The sequence below is a fragment of the Nematolebias whitei genome, chromosome 3 (genome assembly GCF_014905685.2).
Source record: "Nematolebias whitei isolate Nwh7 chromosome 3, NemWhi1, whole genome shotgun sequence".
Taxonomy (NCBI): Eukaryota; Metazoa; Chordata; class Actinopteri; order Cyprinodontiformes; family Rivulidae; genus Nematolebias; species Nematolebias whitei.
Genome location: NC_056500.1, coordinates 6,581,463 through 6,597,529, shown reverse-complemented (window position 1 = coordinate 6,597,529; position 16,067 = coordinate 6,581,463). Strand labels below are relative to the sequence as shown.

The following is a 16,067-nucleotide window of genomic DNA, read 5'->3' as shown; positions in this document are numbered from 1 at the left end:
TATATATATATATATATATATATATATATATATATATATATATATATTGTCAGTTGACTGAATTTTGCAACAGTATTTTCACATAAAACCCACTCAAAGGAGTATTTTAACACAAATGATCTGCACTAGATTGTGTATTTTGGTTGATATAATTAAAATTGTCCATTAAAGTTGACAAAAAAAAAATATTGTGTGCACTCATAACAACTGCAACAACGTGAATATACTGATCAGGTTTACACTATTCAGATTGTTTTTAACTAAATGTTAGTTTTTCTTCTGACATTTTGACTTTTTTGTTGTGTTAAAATGCTTTAGAGGCATTTGAGCTCCACACTGAAACTGATGAAATCCTTTTAGAGAGGTGGTCAGCACAATATCTGTGTCAGGCAGCATGACCTACACACACTACACGCTGCAGCTGAAAGGGCAAATACTTATTTGTGCATGTGTGCATTTTTGTGTGACGGATGCGTCATCACAAATATGCATATTTCGCTCATAAAGTGCCAAGAAAAGTGTTTTTTTTATCCCAAGTGTTGACCTCAAGTTATCAAGGTTCACTGGAGGCTATAAGAAAAGTCTGCGGAGTGAAAATGGTTTTCATTTAGATTAGCCAAAACCAAATGCCGGTTTTCTGATTATATGGAAGCTGACACGCCGGCTTTAGCTGACAACAAGCTTCTTTAGTGGATGCTGTGCAAAGTGTTTGAGCATGACTGGCTGTGAATGCTTAAGTGTCTGTCGTTGAGGCTGTATGTGCAAGGTAAGTGTTTTGAAAATCTGTGATGAGAGGAGATGTTGCTCTGTCCACCACTGAAGTGTTGGGGCTGTTGCCAGCTGAACAGAGGGTTGACTGACACTGGCATTTAGCAGCTGACAGGGGTGACAATGCCAGGCAAAGACAGAGAATGTAGCTCTGTTTGCTCCCGTACATCCATCATTTGCTCCTTTACTCCGTTTCTCTTGGCCTCCTCTTTCTTCTTTCCCAGGTTAGCTTCACATCTTGTGTCATTTTTTTTTTTTTTTTTGCACCACATCTAAATCTGACAGATATTAGCATACATTAAATTAGCACATGCGCAGGATATTGTTGTCCCTTTTAAACTCTTGGTTAAGTTTTCCAGTTTATTATTTCGTCTACAGTTTGACTTTTATTGACCTCTAGGAACACGAGTCTGAAAATGCAATCCTTACTATTCTATTACGTTCTTTTCCCTTTGGCCTACCCTGACATTTTCAGTTCTCTGTGGAGAATTGGAGAGGAATGGGGGCTTATTACAAAAAAAGTGTAGTACAATAGAGTGGAAAAGTGGAAAAAAATAAAAAAATCACCATAGTAAAGCATAAGATAATGTTTCCACGTTGGTGCTTGCCTTCCTGTTCTTTATGAACAAGCCTATTTAGGTGTTATTTATTTAATTATCTGTATGTTTATTTATCCATTTCATTTATTACACATCAGTTGGATTTAATGCTATTATGGGATGGCAGTCATTTTACCAGAGCTGCATGGATTTCTGTTGGGGCGGGGGGGGGGGGGGGTGAACAAAGTCAGGCAACATCTAAAAGCAAATACATGTAGGTGAATTCCTTATTTAGTTTCTTCTTTTCTGTATTGATTAGCAGCACTGTTTTGTTTGTTGTAGACACTTTCCAGCAATTTATGAGACAGTTAATATTTTGTTAATACCGCTTTAACTATCATCACGTTGCATCTTAAACTGAAAAGTTGCTTAGGAGAGAATCTGAAATGTGGGTCAATTATTTCAATACTCATGAAGATTTGACTTAAAAAAAAAAAAAAAGTTAACTACAGACAATAACAACGAGAATGCAATCATCAGTGCTAATCACCCATTAGGTCAATGGTAGGTTTAATTAAAAATAGACACGTTTAACTTGTTTTTATAGTCTTCTTCTGTATGTCTATATCCCATCTCTCTCTCTATTCCCTCTCGCCTCCTTCTTCGTCTTTCTCTCCATCGCTCTTTCCCTTGTCGAATGATTTTAAACCAATTGCTCTCCCCTGCTCATAAATATTCTCCAGAGCTCAATTGGCCTTTACTGTTAGGGGGCAGGGGAGAGGGGGTCGAGGGTTAGGGGGAGATCTGCAGGAGTTACCGTACAAAAGGGGACACTAGAGAATAAATCACAGCTTTATCGCCCCCTACTGGTTAGTCACTGCACCAGATCGATGTGATGTTTTCCAATTATAACATACGTGTAAGAAAAAAAAAAAAAATGCTATTTTCATGATGAATTAGAAAAGGTCTCTTTACTTTACATAGTGATTTTTTTTCCTGTCTTTGTGGCAAAAATAAGATTTAAAAGCTTATTTCGATTTAGTGCTGTTGCGTTTCTGTCTGACACTAGAAAACGTGACATTTATTGAAAATTTTCCAAGTGAAGCTTTTTTTTCTTCTGCTCAAGGTTTGATTAAGTGCAATAATGGCAGCGATAGATGAGTTCAGTGAATTCAAAGGCAATGAAATACAGGCACAGAGGCACTTAACAATATTACTTCTACTGTGATTGCAGAGAAACGCACCTGGATGTCAGGCGTAATGGTAGTTTTAAAACATCTATTCATCCAGTCTTTCTTTTTTTCCTTAGTGAGTGTTACGAACCTCACAACAGCTTTGTGGCTTTCATTGTACGTTAACAGCAGCCAAATGGTTCCACGTGTCCTTGTCAAGCAGATTTGCTTTATTATATTTGAAACAGACTCAGCTGAAGTAATTAATGGGAATTATTGACTGCTCATCTTCTTCACATTCATAGAAAAGGGGTTGAAGTGGACGCGTTTCCATGGACTCGGTGCCAACAGTTGCCAAATTCTGGGTGTAAAGTGAACAAAAGCATGTTTTATTTAATAATTTAGAGATTGCTGTGTTGTGAAATCATCTCTGCCCAAGTTAGAAGTTCTTGCTCATAATTTATTTTGTCACCGAGCCATATCGAGAGAAAGAAGCATATTAGTCAAAATGTCACCACCTCCCCTCTTCTTCTTCATGGGCCATAACTTTTACATCACGCCTCATCTCCCGTGTTTTCTCCTCTCTTTTCTCCTGTCACCTCTCTGGCTATTTCATTGACTCTGTTTGATGTAAGGAGACGTTGCTCATAATTATCGACTGATTAGTGTTTCAATTATACGCAGGCATGTTTGTGGAGAGGTTGAGCTGCACAAGCATGGTTTCACAATACCTGTCATTTAGTGCAGCCTATTGTGCTTTATCTGCTCCATGTTTATTACTTTGCCATTCTGTTGTGAATGCTTTAGATGAGAAAGCACATTTAAAAGAGATTATGAAATGGGACAGAACAAATGGGCATACAACTGCAATGAAAAAGCAATGAGGAGAAGAGGGAAGAATAGAATGAAGGGAAGCGATTAGAACCTAATATTATAATGCACTGCAAACGCAACTTAATACATCGCAGTGAATGTAAATGGAAAATAAATTATTATGCAGTGTTTAAGAAAGAAAAAGAAAAGTTTAAAAGGCTCGAATAGCATATCTTTTACATTAAATTTAAAATGGAAACATGAAAAAAAAAAAAACCTTTTGCATGTTTGTATAAGTTATCATTTTTGATAAATGTTGAATGTCTGTATAACTTTCCAATTGTTTTACATGCATACAAGCAAATGTATCATAGGACACTAATGTTTCTCAATCCAATCTTTGTTAACTCTCAGAGAGATTAGTGCCAATAAGAGCAAGCAGTACGCTAATGTCCCCCGTCACTGAGGGATTTGAAAAGTGAATGTTTTATAGTGTTTAGGTTGAGTGTCTTTTTCAGGACTGAAATTGAACGAGGAAGACAAAATAAACCTTAATGTTTTTAGTGCAAGATATTCATGTGGGTAGGATTTACACCGTGGAGAAGATTTTTATTTTTTTTTCCTTGTATGAGGCAGCGCAGAATAATGGATGCTGACAACAGGAGGGGGCAATTTGTTTCACCACCAGGCGCAATGGTGGAGCCAGGGGGTGGCCAATGGTGACCTTGGCGAAATTAGATTTATCTTAAGCCACCCCAAGGGCCACCCCGATCATTTGAGGAAACTATACTTTTATGCATTTTAAAATCTAAACAGTTTCTTCAAACAATGGGGGGGCTGGTTTACATATTTATACGATTGTGGCAATTTTGATGTGGCAACCCAATTTTTGATATTTAACTTTTATTGTCTAGATGCAGCTACATGCCAAAAAATAAAGTTGACATGTTGCCTATTTTTCAGGTTATTCAGCTGAGGACATTTATAGTGTCAGCCATCTTGGATTTTGAAATAGCAAAATAATTGTCAAAAGAAACCTTTCTTATGCCTAGATGTTTCCACACACCAAACTGGACATCATAAATTTGCAGTTTTCAAACTGTCAGGCTCACAACACAAATATTTATTTTGTTTATTTATTTATTTATAAAGTTTAGTCATCTTTAAAACAAAACAATTATATATAGAATGTGAAATACAATCACAAATAAAATGAAAGGCATCATAAAGAAGAAAAAAAAAATTGCAATATCTGTCCCTTAAAAAACAAAACAAAAAAAAAAAACAATAATAATAGTCAAATAACAAAAAACAAAATAAATAACTCCTTTTTGAGCAACAATTCATACAATACACACTAAGCTCTTTCATATTTTTTGTTAACAAACCAACTTTGATCATTCTCTTAAACATACACATTGATATGGCATTTTTAACATCACTCTCCAGATTATTCCATAATTTAATTACTTGGATTGAAGTAGATTGTTCCTTCAAACTAGTTCAATATTTAGGTTTCACAAATATCTCTATCCCCTTAAGATTATGACAAATTAGTCACAGTTTACACTCTGTTTTTTTTTTTTTTTTTTTTTTTTTTTCCTTTTACTCATCACTCTGTTCACTGTTTGACTTTTTCTGCTCTGCTCTCCTGGTGTTTTTATTCTGCTGCTTCTGCCAGCCTCTTTACATGCCACACCTCTCTCTCTGATTGCTGCTGATGGTTTCCACCTGTTTCTGGGTGTATATATACTTCCTACTTTCTCCACTACGTTGCCAGATCAAGTAATCACTTCCAGCCACACTTATCCAGCGTACTCTCCTTGTTCACAACTCTTGTATCTTGATCCACGCCTGTTTCCCTCGACCACGCTTTTTGCCTTTCTCTTTTTGTGCCTCAGCCATCTGACTTTGTTGAAGACCTACGCCTGTTTTTGGATTCTACTTTTGCCTCTCCCTATCAGTACTGTCTCCTCTTCGGATCCCGTGTTATGAACCCTGCTCGCCCTCGACTACGCCTCTGGACTTCCCTTGGTCTCTGCAGCTTTGTGTCTCTGCTGGAGCGCTCCATTACAAGAAAGGTTGGCATTTCACCAGACAGTCTGTATTCAGATAACTACTCGTTATTCTGCCAAACACTAACCTTTCCCCTCTGTATAATTTTAGATACAGTTCCTGCACCTGGACCTGAGACACCAGAAGCTGTTTATTTACTCAAACATTTTTAAAAACCTTTCTGAGTTTGTGTGTAGGACCCTCTGTCATCAGATCCTTGACAAACTCTCTATTTTAAATAAATTTAATTTAATTTTTAAAGGTAATGTGTTATTATGAGCCCTATGCATTATTGATAAAATAATATAATCTACCAAATCATGGAACTTCAATAACTTAAGTTGATACAATAAAGTACTTTATGGGTGACTGAAATGCTTTCTAGTAATACTTCTTACAGCTCTTTTCTGTAAAACAAAAATAGGATTTATAATTATTTTGCATGCTTTCCCCCAAACAACAATACAATACATTTAATTGTGGAACAATTGTGTTATACACCAAATACAGAGCTTTATCATTTAATAACTCCCTTTGTACAGTACTGCAACATATTTAGCTATTTTTATTCTTACATAATGTATATGATGTTTCCATGACAGCTTTTCATCAATGATAGCACCCCAAAACTTCACCTCACTAACTCTACACATCTCAACCCCCTCAACTCTGAATGGAACATCAACCATTATTTATATTACTAACTATCATATAGTAGTTTTATCTAGGTTCAATGATAATTAAGTTTAAACCAAGTTTGTATTTTTTACAAATTCTGTCTGCATCATCTCGAACATCCGTTCTGTATCTTTACCCACGCAAAAAAGTAGTATCATCTGCAAATAAGACAAATCGAAGGAGTCCTGACACATTTACCAAGTCATTCACATATAAAACATTTAGTCCAAGTACAGAACCTTGAGGAAGTCCACATGTGATATTACAGAGGTCAGATCTTACATCATTTGTATTTGTACAAACTGTTTCCTATATTACAAATAGCTAGATTCTCACTGTAGTGCTGGTCCTCTAATGCCATATTTATTCAATGTTTCAAGGAGAATAATGTGGTCAATAGTATTGAATGCTTCCTTTAAATCAAATATACTAACACAAGATGGTTTTAGATCAACATCAGTTGCTATTCTATCAATTCCATAAGAGCCATTGGTGTAGAGTTGTTTGCTCTAAACCCATACTGACTGCTACTTAGAATATTTTGTTCAGAACTTAATTGATCTAATCTGATCTAATATAGTTATGGCAGCAGCCATCTTGGATGTTGACATGGCAACACAATTTTCCAAAGTGGCCTTTCTAATGTCTAGATGCAGCCACCAAAATCAAAACTGGTACCTTACTTTTTTAATATAATTATCAAGGAAGATTTGTTAAAGACAATGGATGGATGCTCACAACATGAATGCATGCATGGATGGATGGATGGAGGTGTTTCCAATTCCCTCTCTTTGCTTTGCGACAGGGGGCTAAAAGAAGACATAAGACACAATGTTTTAAAAAGGAAACGTCTAGACATGCAGAACATCAACTTGCATGGGGAAGCCTTTGATTAGAAAAGAGTCACGGCTGCTGTACTGCAATTTAAATAATTGTGCCATTTACTTACATTCAAGCTACATCGAAAGGAAAACAAATGAAATAAAACGCAACAAGTTCTAATACCTGCAGTGCCATTTTGTCTGGTACTCTAATACTGAGGATACATTTGGTTTAAGTCTCTTTGAACAAGAGACAGCTTTGGAAAAAAATATATTTAATGCAAGATATCAAACAATGTTATTAAAAGCACTTTGCTAATTTGCAGATTTGTTTGGTGCTAGTCTTTTCTCTGAAACATTGTTAGCCTCTACACAAACACACAACAAACTCATTACATAAATTGGAATGGTGATTCCAAATGTTGATTGTAAGTAAAGCTATTTTTGTAATACTGCAATTACTTGTAATACATTTGCATACAATCAAGTAATTTAAGATTTGTGAATGTTTAAATTAAGACTATAAAAAGTGAACTGCATTGTTTATTTTTTGTTTGTTTGTTTGATTTTTTTTTTATCTTTTTTTTTATATACCTATCGGTGCAGATAACTTGATTCTTAAAAAAAAAAAAAATATATATATATATATTTAGTTAATCTATGCCTTCTAGTCTTAAACATATTTTTTTTTTCTCTCCTGTATAAGACTGGAAGGCATTGATTAACTCTACATGAGTATGTGCTAATTACCTGCTAGCAGCTGGGCACTGTATTGACTAAGCAGTCTTCCCATCTCTTTCCAGAAAACAGCATGTGCAACTTTGCAGCTCATAAAATTAATTATCTACTTTTAATATTTCATAAAGTATACCAATATAACTAGACATGGATAATTTAATAAGGATACATTCTTATTTTTTCTTTAAAGGATTTGCAGCTAAGTTCAAAGCATAAATCAATTAATCACATAATAAATGAAAATGATCAACGTCATTTTAATTTATTGGCTTTATAGTTTGTTCGTGTCTCTCTCTTGTGAAGACACTGGATAACAAAAAGCTCAACTCTGGTGCTCTTCACTGACCCCTCACTTTCTCTTTTCTCTTTAAAATCTATTTTAACTGTCCAAAATCGCGTTTTTTGGATTGTTAAAAGCAGTTAAGCTGAGAAGCTAAGCTACAAGCTATGCTAACAGGCCGACCTCGGGAAAAAAAAAAACATGTCTTGTCGAAGCTCCAAAATTCACGGTTGAAACACATGCCTTTGTGTAAAAAGTTGTTTTTTCTCTGCAAAAAGAAGCTGAGAACTTGTTTACTGATTTTTTTTTTATTTATTAAAAGCTTTGTGTGAAAAGTGCTATGCTAAAGAGGTCAAACTACACCGAGTGTCCACCATTTTGAGAACCAAAGAGAGACAGTCCATGTCATGTCAAGGGGCCTCCCTTCCATTTTCCTTCAAAAGACACGCTTCTCACTCCCTCACTATCCATCATTTGGTTCAAACAGTCTTATACTGCCACCCGGTGGTCATAAAAGGTACTACATGCAAAACAAATGAACAACTAGTTATTCTTAAATTTGACAATAATTACTGATTATTGTCAAAATTCTAACAACATTATCTTTATCGCAGTATTTTCTAAGACAATTAATCACCCAGCAAAATGTGTTATTGTGACAGGCCTACTACAACTAATAAAAAAATAAATAATAAATTATTGGATTTTTTTAAAATGATTTATTCATGAGCAAAGTATATTTTTTTCCACATAAACCAAAACCTTATTCACAAGCACAAACCTTGGGGTCTTTTCCAGACGTGGATGCAGCAGCTCAAGACTGCAATTCCTGCCAATATGTTTCAGGCGTGACACGTTCGGAGAGGCTGTCTGACAAAAAATGGATCGGGCATTTGTTGTGCTTACAACAGATTTGGTAGAGTCACACTTGACAACAGGTTAAAAAACAAGCTGTCATATGATTCCCTGCTATGAATAATAATTATATGCAGAGACACACAAAAAAAATGGACAAAAGTTAAAATGTAAAAAAAACAAAACAACAACCCACAAACAAAACAGTACACGTTTGCATAACAGGTTAGCATTTTACAGTGAGGTGTGCATGGCTGTTTATTTTGTCTCTGCTATGATGGATCCATGACCCGTTCAGGTTATTTCTCTCCTCTGTAACTGGAGCTCGCTGGAGCTCGCCCACGACCCTGAACAGATAATGTGATTAAGGTAAATGACTGGAGAAATGAACAATTATTTATGTCACTCCGGCCTGAGAGCTGTAAAGACTTCCTCAAGTGTTTTTCATTAATAAAGCCTAAATTTGTTCAGTTTGACCTTCAGTTTGGAGTTGTTACTGATTATGTTTAAAAGCTTTGTAAGGTGGAGAGGACAAAAAAAGACCAGAGGTGATATGTGAGAACGGAATCAAGGTCGTTGGAAGGAAATGACTTGTCTTCTTGGAGTTTGATCTTAATGGTTTTAGGGGTTGACCATTACATTGTGGTATTGTTGATATGAGAAGGGGTGTTTAAACAAATTTATCTGCAAACAGGGACAAAATAAAGCTTTGTTTTAAATGTAATGCAACATAATTTAATGTAATCTTCAGATTCATCCAGTGCAAGCTTCCCTCAGAATCACAACTGATCTTTTGTTCTTGACATTATTTAACACTGTGACTGTGAAATCTACAATTATGGGTCTTGTTTTCAATGAATGTATTATTGTTTACAACTTACAGCAAAAAAATAAATAAATATATATATATATATATATATATATATATATATATATTTAACAAGCTAGTTGCAGACTGGGCTCAGAAATAGTGCATGTGGTTGTACATTTATATTCCTGTGCATGAATGCCTGAGCAGGTTGTTGAGGTGAGGACACACATGTCTGTCAGTCTCATCTTGGAGGTTGAGGTTGTCTTCAGGACAGAGCCAAAGACGATTCTTCCTCTGGACTGCCAGCAGCGATGACACTGACAGGGACTTCATCCGGTGTAAAGCTTATGGCGTCTGACATGAGTGTGACGAGGGAGTTATCATGGCCAGAGGATCGTGGAAGCAGCTTTCTTGAAAGAGACCCTGTGAATGAATACAGAGAGAACGGCTGTAGTTGCAAACACAAATGTAGGGTATCTAATGCGAGCTGATAAAACAGTTGAAATGTATTTTTCATTACGTGTTATCAACGTTTATTTTTATTTATTTATTATGCTTATTTTTTAAAATATTTTCCATTAGAATCATAAGAGATAAGATGCTCAATATGCCTCAAGTTATGAAGTCACACACGAGCAGTCGCCAAGCTGCAAATTAGGAAACATCTTCATCAATTTGACAGTTGCTTTGCTACAGTGCACACAATGCATGTAAACAAAGAAACTACTGACATACATGTACACCTTAATTCAAACATCAAAACATTCTGCAATTAGCAAAAACACCATCGAATCTATTAGTGAAGACACGTTTATGTACTAGTTTAGCTGAAAGTTAGAATGTCTAATTAAGCTGAGCCAATACAAATCAAATGTATTCTTTTAAAACAGATCTTTAGAATTAACGCATCATTAATGCTGTGCTCATAATAAAGTTTGTCACCATTGAGCATTCTTAAAAAAAAATGAAATAATATATCACAGAACAATTAAAGAAGTAGGGACAAAACCAAACAAAAACAAAAGGACAACTAACCTGCTACCTGTTACAAATGGTGCAAATTAACTTTCTAAGACTAAACTCTGTAAGAAATTAATTGTTGATACTTAAGAAGAAATTAAAATCGCCCCACACTGAAATAAGTGCTGCAACCACTGAGATCTAAAACTAATTTGACTTCACTGTTGTGAGCTGCTTCTGTGTGAAACTGGCCCATGACTCCATGAATGCAACAATGATATTCTATGTTGAGTTTTAATTATTTTTTTACTCAATACATTTTACAGGAAACACCACGAGTAGTTTCACTGTTTGACTAAACACACATAACACAATGTAAAACACTGTTGATCTGTGGCAAAATTATTTTTTTAAACTAATTTCATTGAAGCTCATGATGTTGACATGCAGTTAGAGTGGGAAAAAAAACAGTTTGAAACAAGTTTGTTTGAGGGTTTTTCTCCATTTGCCTTTGTAATAAATTGATGTTGGTGCTGGTGCAAATTTTTTTTTATTATTTTTTTCTGTTGTGTTTAAATATATTATTCCATATGTTATAACAATATGTTTTTCTTTTCAATTCAGTTTATTAATAAAGCGCCAAGTAGCAACATAATTCATCTCAGGGCACTGAACAGAAACATTCATATATACAAATAATACTTTAACATTATTTTTCTGAGGAGCAGAGTACTTTGAGTTTAACTCCATCACAGAACTCTCATCTTGAGTGAGCATGGAGGCGACAGTGGAAAGGAAAAACTCCCTCATGAGGAAGAAACTTTTAGCAGAACCAGACTCAGGACAAGTTCGACCATCTGGGTTTGGAAGGGGGAAAAGATACACAATGGCAGGTCGAGAATCACATGTCAAGATAGAAATAATATCAAAAGAAAACTATTCAATTTTAGCAATTAATTTAAGGCAATTGGGTCAATTTGTCCTCTAGTAGCCTAAGCATACGGCAGCATAACAAGCCAACCCTAACTATAGGATTTATCAAAAAGGAAAGTCTTAAAACTGGACAATGTGTCAGCCTCACGGACATAAACTGGAAGTTGGTTCCACAAGAGAGGAGCCTGAGAACTGAAAGATCTTCCTCCCATTCTGCTTTTAGAAACTCTAGGAACCGCGAGTAAGCCTGCAGTCTGAGAGCGAATTGCTCTGTTAGGAAAATATGGAACAAAAGGATCTCAAATATAAGATGGAGCTAGGTTGTTGAGAGCTTTGTAGGTTAGAAGTAAGATTTTGAATTCAATTCTGGATTTGACAGGGAGCCAGTGGAGAGAAACTAAAACTGGAGATATGTGATCTCTCCCACTAACTCCAGTTAAGACTCTGGCAGCAGCATTTTGTATCAACTGAAGACTTTTTAAATACATATCTGAACACCCAGATAACAAACCATTGTATTTATTTATTTATTTTAATATAGCAATCAAAAACAATGAATAGTATATTGAACACAAAACGTTCCAGAGTTAGAGCAAGTAAATAAAATATTTAATAACCACCTTCGATGTTTGTGTTTACAGTAACCTTAACAAACATAGTCACAAGGAGCAGGTTTTATTGTTTGTGCAATAATTCATTTAGAGACATATTAATGTTTGCATATTTTTGTTTGTAAAATTGTGTCTATATTCAGACATGCCTCGTTGATTTAATGTTTCCCATATTTTTTATTTATTTATTTTATTATATTATTTATTTATTGTGTGTATGTGCGTGGTGGTGGTGGTGGTTAGGAAATCAAATGACAAAATTGCATAAAAAATTTAAAAAAAAGTTTTCTTACCAGCTAACCCTTATCTCTTGTTGAAAAGTGGCACCCCGAGTTATTTGTTTTACTGAAAAGGCTTTGCTACTTCAGGGTTTTCCAATAATTTAGGAATTAAAAAGTGTAATATTTGGCACACGCAGAGTTTAAAGGCATGAAGAAGCTGCAGCAGCACAGTATCATGAGTGTATCTGTAAGAAGGGTGAGGTGTTGGAATATAAAGGTCACAATGCGTACATGTAACAAAAAAATACTCACTCTTAGAATCCATGGAGTAATGCTTGATTATTGCAAAACACACACTGTTTGGTAAAATATTCTGTATGTCAGTCTCCAAACCAAGAGTTGCGTTTTGCTCTTTTTTTTTTTTTTTTTTTTTTGTGAACTTGAAGAGAAAAAGATCTGTTCTAGTTTGATTTAAACAATAAGTGATGCATGGTTGTGTATGTGTGTGCAGAGTGGTAAATGAGAATCAATCATTTCTATGAGCTGATGCAAGGTTAAGCGGTGGTATATATATGTATATTTATATATTTTTTATTTAATTTATTTTTTTATTACCTTTATTGCACAACACTTGCAAAAATGATTACATCCAATTCTCCTTGAAACATCCAGTCAGTAAATTAGCATAGCCATTTAGCTTCAGCATTAAAAAGTGGCACCTTGGGTAATTTTGCACGTATGTTAATCATGAAAAGCTAGTTTCATATTTTATGTAGCTGAATTATGTCATCTAATTAAAAAATGAGATGCCCAGTAGCAAAACTAAACATCTACTTAAATTAGTCAAGGTGGCCTTATCAAGGTTGCGGTATCGTGTTTTTGTCCAACCTATGACAAAAGACACCCTCTCATTGAGACATCAAACATCGTCCTTAAAAATGATCTATGGCATGAAAATCTAAATGAGTTGGATCCAGCATGGTGCCTCGTTTAGAAGCTCTCTGCAGGTTTATTAGAATGATCACAAATGAACTGTCTGATGTTTGTTTGATGTTGCTCGAAACGTGTTGGCAGTTCTGTGAAGCACGGACAACCAACAGCTACTGCTGGCTTCATTACACACTCTCTCTCTTCCTCGGTCACGGTCTTACTTTTACTTTCTTCATATTGTTTGTCAATGTGGTGGTTTGATGACTAAAAGATGCAGCCGGAGCGTCTATCTTCTTATCTCCCATCTTACTCCCACTCTCATTTCTCTATTTTACTATCTAGTTAAGACAGGATCATCAGCAGCTCAACTGAAAATAGTTGATAGATGTTACAATGAAAAGGTTGTAAAGGGAATGCTGTGCAAATACACACATTATGCATTTTTAGTTTTTACATCACAACAAACGAGCAAACAAAAAAGCACACATTTGTTTTGTTTTTTTATAAATATTAAAATGTATTAAAAATCCAACAAAGTTAAATCAGGTCCTCTGGACGGCTTGTTGTTGTTGTTGTTGTTGAAATGTTTCATCCTTCATCCAAAGGCTTTCATCAGTTCGAGGAGCCACAATAAACTTAGTCCCATAAGTGGCTTACTCACATAATGGGCCAATTTTACTTGGATTATTGCCCATGAACTTTCATGTTTTGAACCATTTTGGCCATGGCTGCCTCAGAGGAGTCGATGGGGGAGAGGGTCGTCTCAAAAAAACACCTTATAACCATGAAACTGGTTGGTCCACTATGTGAGTAAGCCACTTATGGGCTGAGTTTGTTGCGCCTCCTCGGGCTGATGAAGTCCTTCGGATGAAAGATGAAACGTTTCAACACAAATAAATTGTCAGAAGGACTTGACCGAACTTTTTTTAGCTGTATCATTGAGCATGAACTTTGGTATTAATATTGACATTAGTTTTGTCTCCAGTTGCAAATGATGGATGCATATAGGATGAGTCTATGTCACTTTAAAATACAAGTAGCATATAAAATATTTTGGCAAAAAAAAAAAAAAAAAAAAAAAAACTTGAGTTTTTTGCTTTTTGCTCATAATGTCCTCCAAACATAAGTGTGATTTGGTTTTCTTATCGAATGAAGCATGAAGAACGTTCCTCTCATTTGGCAGCATTCTCTATGGGGGAGGTCCTTGAAATAACTTTCAGTCCACATTAACTCACTTTTTTTGCAAAGTCGGTTATTTTGGTATCTAGGGTATGCAAAACACATTGCTTTCAATTGACTTCTACTAATTAAAAAACAACAACAATGACAATGTGGATTTACATTATTTTATTTAAGCATTTTGTTTTTCCCTAATGGATTTAGGAATTCAAGAGATAAAAAAGAAATTTAAAAAAAGTACAAATAGGGACTTGTATGTTTCATGTCCTGGTTTGTTTAGTTTTATTAGAAACACCCCAGAGTTTAGACCACTGGTGGTAGCTTTTTTATATATTTTTTTATTATTTTAATTATTTATTTTTCTTATAAATTAGTTAAACAGTATTTTAGACACCTGATTGTTGTCATCTCTTTAATATTTCCTAAAAACAACTGATGTGTTTTTACTTCTGCAATTATAGATTGGAAAATGTTTTTGGTTGCTTCCCACAGTTTCTTCCAAGAAAAAAAAAAAAAAAAGCTCCTTTTCTCCATGAATCAAAGTTTGAGTGAAAGCTTTGATATGAAGAGCAATGATGTAAACCTAATGACCATGAAGTCATTACACACCATCTGTGTAAAACAGCAAAGGAATGAGCAATGGAAGGAAATTCAGATAATAATCAGCTCTCTGTTGGTGACAGTGCATGAATGTGAATAATCAGAACACCTGCAAAGAAAAGTCGAGCAATTTCAGCTTTCATTTTCCTTTTCAGTGGCACTCAAATATTCCAATGGTGGAAATTATGCTGCTGCTTCGCACCGTTTGTAACAAAAAGACAAACTATGTTTTTTTTTGTTTTTTTTTTCTGGGGGGGAAACAACCATAATAAAATGTGGATATATATATATATATATATATATATATATATATATATATATATATATAGGTGTGGGTGAGAGAGTGAATTATTGTTTGTCTTATGTGTCCCTGTGATGGACTGGAGACCTGTCCAGGGTGTCCCCGGCCTCTCACACATTGATAACTGGACATGAGCACCAGTGACCCCCGCAACCTGAAAAGGATGAAGTAGAAAAGATGATGGATGTACAAGTATAAGTAAAGCAATGGTATCTGTGTCAGATTATGCACACATATCCCACTGTTTTTGCTAAAGAAAGATAAATTGGTGTTGTTATGTCTAACTGAGATCTTGAAATGCTGGTCACATCTGAGAGTGTGCACAGTTTTAGGATGAACCACACAGATACAAAAAAAAAAAGCTAAAACCACAGAATCCATGCAGAGAACGTTTGTGGAATCATTTTAAAGTGACTGCACATTTTGTTTCTCAACTTTGAAGAACAAAACTTGTTGAATAGACTGTAAATGTGTGAATTACAGTTAATTACCCGCAGTTATAGTTGCCAGTTATTCACTTTGAAATCAATAGAAAACACCATGGTATTCATTTTTATTTTATTTTTTTTAGGGGGAGGGGTGAAAAAGCAAATAGACATTTTTTTTTTAAATGTATATATGTTTTTTGCATCAATATAGACTGTCATCAAAGTAAAATGGAAGTCTAGCAATCACCGCTGTCAGTAAACTGCAGTTTGCTTGTTTTTTTTTTTTAACAATTCAGCAAATACATATTACATAAAAAAATTTAAAAAAATTCTTGCAAAATTCTACAATATGCTCAAAATTATTTGAAAACGTT

At 34.9% G+C, this 16,067-nt stretch overlaps 1 protein-coding gene across 1 annotated transcript in view; it reads left to right on the top strand.

The window, feature by feature from the left end:
* Positions 1-16,067, top strand: part of LOC119407653 (BMP/retinoic acid-inducible neural-specific protein 3-like) — a 54,664-nt gene that overhangs the window by 1,381 nt on the left and 37,216 nt on the right. The window lies entirely within an intron of this gene.